This window comes from Danio rerio, chromosome 25 (genome assembly GCF_049306965.1).
Source record: "Danio rerio strain Tuebingen ecotype United States chromosome 25, GRCz12tu, whole genome shotgun sequence".
NCBI classification, from domain to species: domain Eukaryota; kingdom Metazoa; phylum Chordata; class Actinopteri; order Cypriniformes; family Danionidae; genus Danio; species Danio rerio.
The window spans coordinates 14,555,349-14,569,733 of record NC_133200.1 but is presented as its reverse complement, the minus strand read 5'-3'; the positions used below and the strand labels follow the sequence as shown (position 1 = coordinate 14,569,733).

Genomic DNA, 14,385 nt, shown 5'->3' with positions numbered 1-14,385 from the left:
TAGTCAGAATTTGACATCACCAACAGGAAAACATGGATCCATCCTGCCTTGTATCAACGGTTCAGGCTGGTGCTGGTGGTGGTGTAATGGTGAGGGGGATGTTTTCTTGGCACACTATGGGCCCATTAGTACCAATTGAGCATCGTGCCAACTTCCAGCAGGATAGTGCGCCGTGTCATAAAGCTTGAATCATCTCAGACTGGTTTCTTGAACATGACATTGAGTTCACTAGACTCAAATGGCCTCCACAGTCACCAGATCTCAATCCAATAGAGCACCTTTGGGATGAGTTGGAACGGCAAATTCACATCACGGATTTGCAGCCAACAAATCTGCAGCAACTGCGGGATGCTATCATGTCAGTATGGACCAAAATCTCTGAGGAATATTTCCAGTACCTTGTTGAATCTATGCCACGAAAGGATTAAGTCAGTTCTAAAGGTAAAAGGGGGTTCAACCCGGTACTAGTAAGGTGTACCTAATAAAGTGGCCGATGAGTATATATACAAATTGTAACCTAAATTACGTGACAAATCTATTTTTACTTTAAACAAACAAACAAAAAAGAATTACGTAAATTACTTAAAAATTACTAGAATTACTTTCAAAAAAATGAGGCTACAACCGAATTGTATTTTGTTGGCTTGAAAAACAATATCCCTGTTTTCTCCGGTGCATTGTTCACTACGGTGCGTGAGAGCAGGTTTGTGCTTCATGTTGTGTGAAACGTGATCGCTTCATCTCTGATGTTAAGCAATATTTTGGCTACGTGATCTCCTGCCTTTGCCAGCCAAGTTAATTAATTGGCTCTGTCCCACACTCCTCTGCGTCATCATAAACAAGTCTTTGTGTTCCGGAGATGTTGTTGATCTAACAAATAAGACCATAATGAAGCGCTTTTTCTTATAGGGATTGGACATTACTGTAGACACAGAAGCTCCAGAACTCCTCTTATAGGAATAGGTAGATTCCTGAAATAAATGTTCATGATAATTTACTCACCAAATTTGTCGTCCAAGAAGTTTAGTAATTATTTTCCCCAATCAAAATTTCAAGATTAAGATTGGTCTCCACTAGAATTCATGGTTCAATTAATCACAGCAAGTCTTCCAGGTTCTAACGCAGCAAAACAGCCCATCCATACCACCACATTGTACTGTTGGTTTGATGTTCTTTTCCTGAAATGCAGTGTTACTTTTACACCACACATCACATGGGACACAAACCTTCAAAAATGTTAAACTTTTGTCTCATCAATTCACAAGAGTTTTTCCCCACTTTTTTATCAAGATGTTTAACATATCAGGTTAATGAGGAAAATATGCAAGATTTGTCTCCATATAGTGAACTTCAGTGGTTTGAACTTCTAAACTGCAACTTCAGTGCAACATTAAAGTGTTCTACATGATCCAAACCAAGGAGTAAAAGTCTCACCTAGCAAAACAATTGGTCTTTTTCTTTTTTTTAAATATACATGAAATCAAAACTGACCATAATCACTTTGCTAGTGCGCATTTCTAGTTTTTGGTGAAGATTTTATTTGTGCTAGTCAATCTGAAAAATAATAATATTAAAAATCAAATGTGATGATGTCTGTTTGACGTTTTGACATTTTACGCTTGAGCATAACACTCTTAACCATGCATCCCAACATCAGCTTTGACATAAACGGCTATTTTACTACATCCAATAAGTTTGCAGTTTAAAAAACAAACTAACCAGTTTTTTCCATTCAATATTCAGTTTCTCTTTGAAATATGTCACGATAACAAATGTAAAATGGATCACAACTTAAAATATAGGTAAAAATATCCCTGGAAATACAAACTATTTTTGTGAAACTTTGAAAATGTACTTAAGCTGACTGTACATTTAACTGCAGTTTCTAGGTAAAATGAAAAACAGCAACAACTTTTGATCCATTTCGCACAAATTTTATATCTTATCAACGAATAAAGGATTATTTTCATGCAGTTCTTTGCAAGACAAAAACCATAAAATGACTTAACAGTGTCTTTGATTTGTAGTTGGATACATTTGCGTCATATATCTCCATATGGACAACTATTGTGGTGTGGTCAGTTTGCTCGGTAGCTCACATTGTACGGTGTTGTACTTGTCATCCAGAGCACTCAAAACCACAAAAGAGATGAAAGCAATGTTTAATCCAAGGTAAAACTACATGGTCTCATGTTTGAAAACACTATTTGTTGTGTTTTGTAGGTCAGTAGTTTGCTTGGTGATCTGTATGAAAAGATTCCACGCCCTACAGTCAAGGGTGGATTAAGTGATTTGAGGGCCCAAAGCAACTCCAGCCATGGGGCTCCAAGTCCTGAAAATAACCCTTAGTAGTTTAATTTAATTTTTATTTATTTAGCAGTTTTTTTTCTACCACTCAATTTTCTTCAACTGAATATACAACTAAAAATATATGTATTTTTATATAAATTATTAAGGGTGGTGGATATGTGTTTTTAAGTATTATTATTATTACAAAACATTAATCAATCATTCATTTTCTTTTCGCCTTAGTCCCTTTATTAATCCGGGGTCGCCACAGTGGAATGAACTGCCAACTTATCCAGCACATGTTTTACGCAGCGGATGCCCTTCCAGCTGCAACCCATCTCTGGGAAACATCCATACACACTCATACACTACGGACAATTTAGCCTACCTAAATTACCTGTACCGCATGTCTTTAGACTGTGGGGGAAACCGGAGCACCCAGAGGAAACCCAGGGCTCGAACCAGCGACCTTCTTGCTGTGAGGCGATAGAACTATCTACTGCACCGTCGCCCATTACGTTAAGATAATATTATATTTTATTGTATATTAAATAATATTTAATTATGTAAAAGATGTATTTGTTTGACTCTCACTATACAAAATACAACAGAAAATGATGTTTTATATAGTTTATAGGTAAAATTTATACTTCTCGACATTTATTGGGGGCCCCCTGATATCCTGGGGCCCTAAGTGGGTGGCAGCTGCTTACCTTGCGTATTGGTTAAATCCGCCCCTACCAGGCCCGTGCAGTTGCGCGCTTATGAAGAGCGGTTTTGTCGCGCGCGTTCTGATCAGCTGTGTTGTCGCGCACCTACTGAAGGGCGGGACAGAGGGTGTGCCGCGTCGCGGGGGCATTTTTGATAATTTTGGAAGGGCACTTTCTATCCAAGACTAAAAAGGGCATGTGCACTGCACAGGTTGAGCCCTATGTGTGCACGTGCCTGGCCCCTACCTCTAGTGAATATATTATTTGAAATGTCCAACCAAATGTATCTAAAAAAGTGTATTATGCATTCTTTAAAGGCGTACATCATTCCAGATATGGTGTAACATGAACTTTTGTGGTTTAAAATTATGTACATTTTTATTATGTCAAGACAATGATTAATCATTTCACTAGTTAGAATAAGGATAGTATTTTTAGAAATGCAGCAAATTTTATAAGTATTTTTAAACTTTTATTTATTATTTATGGATTAATTGTTCAATATTTATAGGTAGATTACTATACAGTCAGTCTATACTGCAGTTGCAACATACCTTTTAGGCTAATTCAATCACATTGTACTTTCCTGTATAATTTATTTGTTAATATACAATCAAACAAACAAAAAAAAAAAATCCTAAAATATTGTCCTCAAAAAAAAAACGTATTTGGTAAGTAAATGATCAAAAAATAACAATTATCAGGAAATAAACAAATTCTTTATCTCAATACAAAACATATATTTTAAGCAAAAACACTGTTTTATAAGCGAGTGACTCAACAAAAAGTGAGTGCAACATCCTAACGTCGCTTTGGGGAGGCGGTCCCAATTGTAACACCGAGGGCTCAAGTGTCCACTTTTGGCTGATGGGATGACGCGATCTCTCCGAGACCTCCTCAATCTGTACAGTCCACAACAGGGCGTCCTACATTCACAGGTCATTGTTCACCCGTGTTTAGTTCTTTTTTTTAAACCCTCTTCTCAATTTCAGTGTTAAACAGGGAGACTCATCATTATTTATGTCTGGTTCTCGTGTGCTTACTTCTGCCCTCCGTGGCCCTGACCTTGACCTGCAGCTCCCCACTCATGAATCCGACATCAATATTTCCGAGTGAAGCGCGTATCGGATTGTGGAACCTTGGTGAAGCTCGGATCTTGCAGGATTTCAAATAGGTTTTTGTTGCCTTGAGCATAAAAAAGTAAGGAATTGATTGATGAATGGCTGTTGAATTATTATAAAATGTAGCACAACTGAGGTGGTGATGCCTTCTAGTGTGGTAACTGCTTATGATTATCAAACCTAAAGAAATTGTTCCGATGGTTCAGGGTTGCCAAGTCTTTGCACAAAAAAATAAACTATCCCAATTATACAACCCCAAATTAGTAAAAGTAGGGACAGTATGAAAAACGCAAATAAAAAATAAAAAAGTGATTTCTAAATTTACGTTGACTTGTATTTCTTTGCAGACAATACAACAAACATTATTTAATGTGTTCCTCGTGATGTTTATTGTTTTTCTTTTCCAAATAAACACTTGTAAAAACAACTTGGAACAGTAAAACATTTACAACTTTGTAATTTTGCCATTGCTTTTCACAACACTTAAAAGCCGTTTAGGGACTAAAGACATCAAGTGATGAAGTGTTTTTAGTGTAATTTTGTCACATTCTTCCTGCAAACAAGTTTTAAGGTGGGAAACAGTACAGCGTCTTAGTTGTCACATTTTACACTTTAAAATGCACCACATATTCTCTATTGAAGACAGGTCGGGACTGCAGGCAGGTCAGTCAAGTACCTGTACAACTTTGTAATGTGAGATGAATGAGGTTTCTGTACTGTCCCAACTTTTTCTGATTTTGGGGTTGTACCAAGATTCAAAAAATGCCATTTGCATTCATATAATACATGTTTTACATAGCTTTATGTGTCATACACAGTTTCATTTTTGATAATCACGGAATATTTGTAATCATAAAGATTCTGTTTTCATAAAAAAATTCATTTTACCTCAAGATTGACAACACAGCTTGTATGGTGGCTCTCATGTAACTGCCATATGTGCCCTATAAACAACGGATGCTAATCTAAAATAAACAATCAAGATGTTTCTAATTAAACTGTAATCATTTTCTCCTTGTAAATTAAATCTTTTTTTTTTCAAATATCCTGGAGAGTCCTGCCGATCTGTTTAGCATGGATATGGCCACACATTTTTTTATAGAATATAATATAGAATATAAATTTGTTAGAGTAAAATATTTAAATGCAACCATATAAATATAAACAGTGCAACATGTCAAATCATTAAAAAAAAAAAAAAAAAAAAAAATATATATATATATATATATATATATATATATATATATATATAGTTATTAGCCCCCTTTTGATTTGTTTTCTTTTTTTAATATTTTAATTAGAGCAATGAAATTTTCACAATATGTCTGGTAATACTTTTTCTTCTGGAGAAAGTTTTACTTGTTTTATTTTGGCTAGAATAAAAGCAGTTATTAATTTTTTTAAAACATTTTTGGGACAAAATTATTAGCCCCTTTAAGCAATTTTTTTACAGATAATCTACAGAACAAATCACCATAACTTGCTTAATTAAACTAACCCGCCTAGTTCACCTTATTAACCTAGTTAAGCCTTTAAATGTCAATTTAAGCTGTATAGAAGTGTCTTGAAAAATATCTAGTAAAATATTATTTACTGTCATCATGGCAAAGATAAAATAAATCAGTTATTAGATATAAGTTCTTAAAACTATTATGTTAAGAAATGTGCTTAAACAATCTTCCCTCCATTAAACAAAAATTGGGGAAAAAAATAAACAGAAGCGCTAATAATTCAGGGGGGTAATAATTCTGACTTCAACTGTGTGTGTGTGTGTGTGTGTGTGTATATATATATATATATATATATATATATATATATATATATATATATATATATATATATATATATATATATACACACACACACACACACACACACACACAGATATATACAGATATAATAATATATATTATATATAATATATATATACAGTATATAAAAATATTTTGAAAGTGGTTAAAAATAGCAAACTCAGCGGTAATACTGCAGACTTGGCAACCCTGCCAAAGTTTTTTTTTTGTTTTGTTTTACTGTTGTAGGCTGTGATATAACAAAAATCATTCAGCATAGTGATAAGGAACTAAATGTCTGAAACTACTTTAGCTGTGCATTTACTTGAAAATGATTGCACACCTTTATAAAATTCATCGGCCAATCAGAATCAAGCTAAATATCTTACCTCACAGAGGAAAGAATCTATTAATCTTCTTTGTGGGACCAAATTGACCAAAGTAAAATGTAAATTAGGTTTTGATAAAGTGGCTAGTTAATGACCTTACATAACCTCTACCACAACCAGTAGTCATATTCCGAGGTGAAAGGAGGTCAAGGAGGCTAACTTAAACCACATCCACCAATTAAGCAGATTAATGTTAGGATGGTTGGGTAAACAAACCAAATATAGGGCTAGTTCAGCCACCAAAATATATAAATGTAAGCAATCATTTTACCATTTGCACAATGAAAGTCAATGGGTCCAAAGACAAAACTGTGTAGACAGGAAAACAGATATTTTTCCATAGGAATAAAAAGGACCAACATGTGGGTGCTTTATTTAAGTGTGATTTCTTTAAAATCATTTACTCACTCTCAATTAGCTTCAAATTGTTAGGTTTCTTTTTTGTAATAAACACAAAAGAAGATACTTAAATGAAAAGGATGCTACAAACCAGTGTTAGCCATTGACTTCCATGCTCTTTCCCCCCCTACTATAAAAGTCAGTCGATATTAATAACAATTCAATTCAAAATATCTTCTCTTATGTTCAACATTAAAAAAGAAGCTCAGAAATAGTTTGGTACCACTTGAGCGCTAGTATTTGTTTAATTATGTGGTGAACTATCCCTTTTAAATCAATAAGGGGAGCCATTTTGAAAGAAGTAGGGACTATGCCAACATGGAGGGAGATTCCTGTTTCATTGGGTTTGTGAGAATGGAATTTGATGGAAATGAGGAATGCCAGGATCATTGTCTGTCAAGAAGCTGTCCAAACATACTTTTAATCTGGTGGCCACAGTTTTACTGCATGAGTCATTGATAGCATGCCTAGCTTGAGCAAACAGAAGGATTGATTGCCAAGTAGAAACATCTGAATGGTGATTCATCAGCTGCACTTTCAATAAGAAATTAAGGTTATAGTATTTATTGTAACATTTTTTCAGCATTGTGTTGTTTTCTAAAGTTTTGTTGGCTGGTCTGTTGCTATTGACATATGTTGTGTTCTGCTTGAAAGCTTTCTCTGACTAAGTAGCATCTGCTGAGGAAGATCATCTGACAGACATGCAAAACATAACCAACCTTAGTTGGTTTTTGCACAGTTTGAGGCAGAGCCATATCACCGAACAGCCCCAGACTGGTTACTCACTGAAGCTAAGCAGGGCTGAGCCTGGTCAGTACCTGGATGGGAGACCACTGAATGGGAGACCACTTGGGAAAACTAGGTTGCTGTTGGAAGTGGTGTTAGTGTGGCCAGAAGGGGGCGCTCAACCTGTGGTCTGTGTGAGTCCTAATGCCCCATTAAAAGTGAAGGGGAAACTACACTGTCAGTGGGCGCCGTCTTTCGGATAAGACGTTACCCTGCAGAAGAATCCATCTTAAACCAGCCTAGGCTGGTTAGCTGGTTTTAGCTGGTTGACCAGGCTGGTTTTAGAAGGGTTTTGGCCATTTCCAGGCTGGTTTCCAGCCATTTCCAGCCTGGTCTCAGCTGGTCAGGCTGGAAACTGACCAGCTAAATCCAGCTAAAACCAGCCTGGTTTAAGCTGGACATAGCTGGTTTTGGCTGGGCTCCCAGCCTGGCTGGTCAAGCTGGTTTTAACTGGTTATCTTCCAGCCTGACCAGCTAAGACCAGGCTGGAAATGGCTGGAAACCAGCCTGGAAAAGGCCAAAACCCCTCTAAAACCAGCCTGGTCGACCAGCTAAAACCAGCCAATCAGCCTAGGCTGGTTTAAGCTGGATTTTTTAGTAGGGTGAACTGAGGTCCTGACTCTCTCACTTCTCATAAAAGAGCAGGGTTGTAACCCCGATGTCCTGGCCAAAGTCCCTCTATCGGCACTTACGATCATGGCCTCCCAATAATCCCCATCCACTGAATTGGCTCTATCACTATCTTTTCACTCCACCTATAGCTGATGTGTGGTGAGTGCATTGGCGCCTTTGTCCTGTGGCAGCCGTCGCATCATGCAAGTGAATGCTGCACACAAGTGGTGATGTGGAGAGACCCCCCCTCATGATTGTGAAGCGCTTTGGGTGTATGGCATACACAATAAATGCGCTATATAAATACACATTACATTACATTACAGATAATTATGATTGTATTATTAGATGTCATAATATCAGACATGCATGCTGTTGGGGAGACAAAATAAATAGCATGTTAGCATAATTAGCATTAGCAAGGCACATCTTTCAGAAAGTAGCCTACTAATTATTTATTTTGGTTCTCAAAATAATTAAAAAATAAAACATTTCTAATAATTAATTCCTATTTTGAGCATCTTGCTTAAAAATGATCAAAGGTTTTGATAATCTGCCTAAGTTGGCATAAAACAGAAGTTAAATTGTCCTTTTTTCCCTGTAGTGATGTACGTAGCCGGGTGCCTGATTTTGTTCTTCAGGAACCGATTGGATCGTTAACAAGTGGCTAAGATGCTAAAAAAATAGAGGAAGACTGACGAATGAACAAAAGCAGTTCAGAAACGAGACACGCTCTGATAGCCCCGCCCTAAAGACATTCCATGTGACCAGAAAAGAAAAAACTATTTTAAGGGGGGAGAAATGGTTATGGTTTTTAATTTAAAGATTATCAGGGCAAATTAATGTTTACAAAATAATAAAGTGCACAGATACATGTTTTATGACAAACACTATATATATATATATATATATATATATATATATATATATATATATATATATATATATATATATATATATATATATATATATATATATATATATATATATATATATACATATACTATACATATATATACATATAAAAATTAGAGTTCATATCGATCTCATGACTACTTTAAAGCTTGACTATTCTGTAGTTACATTGTGTACTAAGACTAAAGTCAATAAGGAACTAGGAACTATAATCTCATTCCGGTGTAATATTATTTATCAGTGCCTAAAAAGTCCTCAGTTTGGTAACTTCTAACATGACCACGTGCTTGCAGGCAGTGTGTGCGGGTCAATATTATTGCGCCTGCTACAGGTATAGTCCAGCAGCAAAGTTACTTGATTATTAAGACGGAATCAGAATGTAGTTCCCAGCCAAATCAACCTACAAAATAGCAACTTTTCATTTTGGTTTGGTCTTAATGCATGGTGTGACTAACTACAGAAGAGTCACACTTTAAATGGGCAAATTATCTAAACTTGTTGGTGATTTTTGAGTGAGATGCTAACGGTCTAATCAAAGCAGATCTATGCTAAGCTAAGCTAAAGGTGTTTCCACTAGATGCAGAGATAGGCTGAATGGATTAAAAACTGGTTTAACTCTTAGTGGAGTTGTAAAATTAGCTGTTAAAATACATTTGTTGACCCAGCAAAACCAGGCAGACTAATTAAAAGAGCTCTCTGATAAGCTGTGTCAGTAAGATCAGAGTGATTTCCGGCAAGTGTGAACATGTCATATTTTTATTTGTCAGACTTGCTTTTTTAAACTCAGACTTGCCTATTTTTAATGTGTGTTTATTTTTAGCATCAGTTTGTTTGGCTCAGAGCTCAGGTCAGCAGCTTAATGTAAGAGTGAGACCAAGTGTGAATGCAAGATGAATTTCCTGCACAGGACGACACCTGATCTCCAGCTTCCTGTCCTACAACCTGACTCCCTGGCAGCTCACATTCAGAAAACATCTTCCCCATGAAAATTTCAGCACATGCTAGTTGTATTATAGTCTGTGGTGTCCGGTCAGCGATGATGACAACCCTATATGCCCTTTGTCCGTGGAAAGCATAGCAATTGCATATAAGCATCGGAGACATGAGGTGAGGAACAGTTCCCACTAAAATAACACACCTGTCATTGTTTTTTCACTACCAAATCCATGTGTTTCGGTATTATTCTATGAATCACATAAAATATTATTTTGGATATATTTGAGGAATGTACATCGATGTTCTTTTAAAGCAAGTGATAAAGGGGTTTTAACCTTCAAACCTAAAATAATATGAATAATAATTTGCATATGGCCTGTTATAGTTACTTGTTATAAACAAGCTGATATTTAAGTTGTTTTATTCTGCTGTGGTCACCATTCATTTACATTTTAAGGCAAATCAGTTTGGCCTAAATCTAGTATGCCAAATTTCTTTCATACTACCCAAATTAACACTGCAGGGAACACTTTTTAAAAAAAAGGAGTTACATTTTAAATGTAGGACTTGAAATCAGGTGTAATATGGGAACTTGACTTTTCTGATTTCAACTTTCCAGTTACTGATTCACTTATTTAAATGCTTCCCAGGTAGCAAAGAACTCTGGCCCAGATTTGGCATAAAGCTGGCACAGCAGGCATTCATCCGGCACTGGCATACAGAATGTGGACCAAACATGGCCCGGTTTTTACAGAAGTGGCACCATCTTTAAGGCGGCATATAAGACTTCAGCCAGGTGTTAAAAACTGACATGTGGGACACAAACATTTGCCCTGTCTTGATCCACTTTTATAATACATTTACATTTTTTTTTTGAGTGAAGATAAAAGTCTACTAATCGGGTCACTTCAAGAAAAAGTGTGGCCATAAAGCAAAATGGTTTGTGATTATCAAATTCATTGCAGTCGTGACACACCAACAATTCTGGCCCAGTTCAGGCCCAGTTATGTGTTTATTAACTTGGCTAAGACTTGGCCCAGATATGGTCCATGTTTGGCCTTTGTATGGAAACCACACTTGGTCCAATCATGTACTGTAATTCACCGGCAATGTGGGCCAAGCAAAAGCTGATTGTGTGGGCAAAATCTGGGCCAAAGAAATTTTGCTATGTGGGTACAGTCAGAGCGATTCTATATAAAGCAGTTCATTCAAGAGTGTGTTAAAGGTTAGATAAGCAATTTTATCGACTGCAGAATCAACTGAGACCACTCAGCTTGTGTTATGTACTGTAGTAATGTGACTACTTGCCGATGTATTGCATGACGAATGAATTGTTTTAAAAACAGAAATTCCAATATTCTCAATCCAACATGGGCAAGGCTGAAAGTGCAGAGTTTCAAAGTTCAGGTTTTCACAAATGTAATTTTTGCCATCTCCTTACAAACTATTAAATCAAAGTGCCTTAAGGCAAGTCATTTCACTCAGCGGCCATCTTTAAAACGCCTCTCGGGCAGTATGCTTGGGCATTCTGTCTGAATGGGGAAACAGCAAATTCTCCAAACCTGCTTGCCAAACTTACGATTACATTACATATTTGGAATCACCAATAAATTAAATTTCGTTTCTCAGCATTTTTCCAGGTTGCCCGAGCTAATGTGCACGCACACTCGAAAGGAACGAGATAACGAAACCAACCTTATTTATAGCAGTGTTACACATGATCATCCTCTTGATAATGCTTCATCAGATTGCGCTGGTCTTCTGAAGTAATCCACAACTTGATCTTGATGGCGAATCTCCTTCAGAAATGACAGACTCTTTGTTTACAAGTTTGTGGCCGTTTGAATAGTTGCTGTCATGTGATGTGCGTTTGACAGAATGGACTGTACCTCGCCTTCCTTTCATACAGATAAAAAAAACAAAAAAATGTCTGTTATGTCTGTTAAGCAAGTTTTTGCTGAGATTCCAGACTGTTTGTTGACCACAAAACCTTTCGTAAAACCACACGTCTGATTCGAGCTTCTCCCCTGGAAAAACGTCAGTCTAGCGATTGATGATTGGCTCCTGTACTAGCCGGCAGGGCTTCATTCTCTATATTGACCGTTACACCCCATTTAAAACTATATAAGTAACATGTCTTGTGTATTCTATAGTCTTTGATTAAATAACATTTTTGTGAAAACGGTATGCCTATTCACAACAAACAAAGAATCATCAGAGTTGTAGTCTTCATTACATTCTATGGGACTCCTGCAGAAATTGTGTTTATAGATGAGCTAAAGCATTCAAATTTATTATCATGGTAGTATGAAGCAAAAGTAAGACTAAAAGCTATCAGGTGAAACAAGACTGAGCTTGACACGGCACCAAAGTAGCGGAGCTTTTATTATGCCAAAGTCCACCAATTCCAGTTGTGATCACGTGGGGAAAAGAGCTGTTGTGTTATGCTAAATAGATGTGGTATAGGATAATTGAATAAACTAAATTGGCTATAGTGTATAAGTGCCTGTGTGAATGTGAGAGTGTATGGGTGTTTCCCAGTTATGGGTTGCAGCTGGAAGGGCATCCGCTGCATAAAACATATGCTGGAATAGTAGGTGGTTCATTCCGCTGTGTTGACCCCTGATAAATAAGTGACTAAACTGAAGGAAAAATGAATGAACAATTAATTAAAACAGTGTTTGTTTTGGTAATCCGAATATTTGTGGAAATATTTGAGGAAAGTCAGCAAAAACACTTTTTTCTAGTGGTTTTTGGATATTTTAATGACAAAAACATACATATTGTGTCTTTAACTAGTAAAAAAACAAACAAATCATAAATCTTTTACAAATCTGGAAACTGGTATGTAGCTTATCTGGAAAAACGAAGCCCAAATGGAGTTAATGATTATTCATGCTCACTCACGTTGTGAACAGCACTCAAATCAGAGTTGTTTTATTATTGAACAGGTTATTCAAAGGCAGATAAACAGGAAATGAGTTAATTCACAGTGTTGTTACACACACAGAAGCAGGTTTAGTTTCAACACTGTAATGCACACCAGTATCTAAGTTTCCATCACACCTCATTTGAGAAAGAGGGAACTTTGGGCCCCCCGTCCCACACAGAAACCAACAAACAGATGAATAAGTAAACAAACAAATAGCTGTGTCGTATTTCCACCCTGATGAAGACTTTCCACTAGTTTAATTACAGACAGAAGCACACAAAACTGTTTGACCGGACTGCAATTTTATAAATTACAAATTCGAGTTTAGTGAGTCCAAGAAACCTTATAAAAAACCTCCTGTGTCATTATGAGACGTAAAATGAGTTCCAGCATTCAAGGCAGCAAAAGATCTGCTCGACTTTCTTCCAATTAAAACCAATTAAAACAAAACAAAAAATCCAGGATTGTAGAACAATGTCTTGTTCCCTCACTTCATGTCTTCTGGGTAAAGTGAGGTCTGGCTCCGTTGACCAATTTGCAAACTCCCGCAGGGCTGAAGATGTTGGGAGGTTTTGAAGATGATGAGTGTTTAACTCACTCTTTTAATATTGTTACTACGTCTGCGGCGAAAGCAGGCAGGTAAACATCGCTTTTCCGATTTGATCGTAGGTGAGCTGGGCGGAGAGGCCTGTTTTCTGTAAAACAGAAACATAGAGGGTAAAAATTTAACTAGTACATTTATTATTATCTTTCTTATTGTGTTCTACAGTACCTACAAACAACACTGCAGGTGGTTACTAGAAAATTGTCTATAAGAGTCTTTGAATCATTTAGTCATTCAGTTTGAGTGAAAAACTGATTAATTCAGGAATCAGGAATGGAGCACTGAGCAAGTCATTGAATCATTTGAATCACTAAATCAATTAAATAAGTTTTATAAAGGTAATTTAGGGGCTACACGGTACATAAGTTGGCAGTTTATTCCGCTGTGGCGACCCCTGGTAAATGAAGGGACTTTCAAGAGTTCACACTTAGCTGATGATTGATTATAAAGCTTGTTTGGAGGTGGGGGTGGGAGGTGGGGGGTTCTTCGGGACAAAGATATTGAGATAAGAAAACTCTGGTTATTTATAGGAATCAACTGATTGGATAATTGGTCATGAGCTAAAGCTGGAACAGCTGTGAACAATCATAAGCACGTGATCCTCTCGTAATTTGTTTATAAATAAACTTCACAAAACGATGGAAAATGAATGAATGAAAGGTGTTTTAATAATATTTAGTGTACTAAATGCATTTTATGTTCTGTTACTGATGATGAAATTCACTTCTCAATTTTTAAATATTTTTTTTATTGATTTCTTAAGAGAAGTTTGTAAAAAAGTGTTTCAAAAACAAAACATTTTCTCTCTACATATACGCCTATTCACGCCAGTATGCGACATGTCTTTATGTGTCTTTAAGTTTTTCAAATCAACAATGATTCATTCTGGACTGAAAAAGTCA

The 14,385-nt window shown here is 36.4% G+C and overlaps 1 long non-coding RNA gene across 2 annotated transcripts; it reads left to right on the top strand.

Moving 5' to 3' along the window:
• The first annotated feature begins 3,755 nt into the window (after window positions 1–3,755).
• On the top strand, window positions 3,756–12,644 carry LOC141380925 (uncharacterized). 2 transcript variants are annotated; one of them, XR_012400303.1, is made up of 4 exons: window positions 3,770–3,937; window positions 4,077–4,199; window positions 9,832–10,118; window positions 10,598–12,145. It is a non-coding gene; the product is annotated as an uncharacterized lncRNA (long non-coding RNA). The 2 variants fall into 2 exon arrangements; XR_012400302.1 differs by lacking the exon at window positions 4,077–4,199 and having other exon boundaries at window positions 3,756–3,937; window positions 10,598–12,644.
• The last annotated feature ends 1,741 nt before the right edge of the window (window positions 12,645–14,385 follow it).